A 753-nucleotide genomic window follows, 5' to 3' on the forward strand; every position below is an offset into this window, starting at 1 on the left:
AGCTCTCCCTCTCCTGACCTCCAACTGATGGGAGCCGGTCATCTCCCCAGGCCGCACCCAGGCCTCCTGGGAGGTGAACTGAGTCCTGGAGGGAGTCAGGAGTCTGTTATAAGTGCCTTGTATGACCCTAAACTAGCTCCTTCTCTGTGGGCCTCAGTTTCCCCGTGGGTCAAAGGAGCTGGATGAGGTGGTCTCCGCGATCTTGTCTCTGCTGCTTGGTGGGTTTGTTCATAGCCTTCCTTCAATGGGGAGGAAGCTGCGCTCTCTGCTTCTGCCGGTGGCCCGCAGCTGGGTGTCGGACATCTTTTCCGCCCTCTTTTCTAGACCTGTCTCCCTGAAGCTTTACTCTGTTTCTCAGGGCCTCCCTCCCCGGTTGCCAGAACTGACAGGGTCTCACTTTTCACCTGTCTCCTCCCCCGGACTCCCTAGTCTTCTACGTTCTACGTCACTTCTCTGGGGGAAGAGGAGGGCAATCTGCTCTCCCTAAGCCCTGATGAGCCCCAGGCTCCGGGCTGGGCTCTTTCATACATGTTAACTCATTTAACCTTCCCAGCCCTTCAGAGACAAGGATGAGTCTCACTTCAGGGGAAACTGAGGCTCAGAAAAAAGCATGGCTTGGCCAAACTCCCACACTAGGAAGAGGTAAGCCAGGACTCAGACCAGATCAGTTTGATTCTAAAGGCCAGATTCTTTCCGCTGCATCACAGAACACCTTCCCTGTGTCACTTAGCCTTCTGGAGTCTTCCTGGGCGA

This window comes from Mustela putorius, unplaced genomic scaffold (assembly GCF_011764305.1).
Source record: "Mustela putorius furo isolate JIRA1106 unplaced genomic scaffold, ASM1176430v1.1 tig00000487_pilon_pilon_pilon, whole genome shotgun sequence".
In the NCBI taxonomy this organism is placed as follows: domain Eukaryota; kingdom Metazoa; phylum Chordata; class Mammalia; order Carnivora; family Mustelidae; genus Mustela; species Mustela putorius.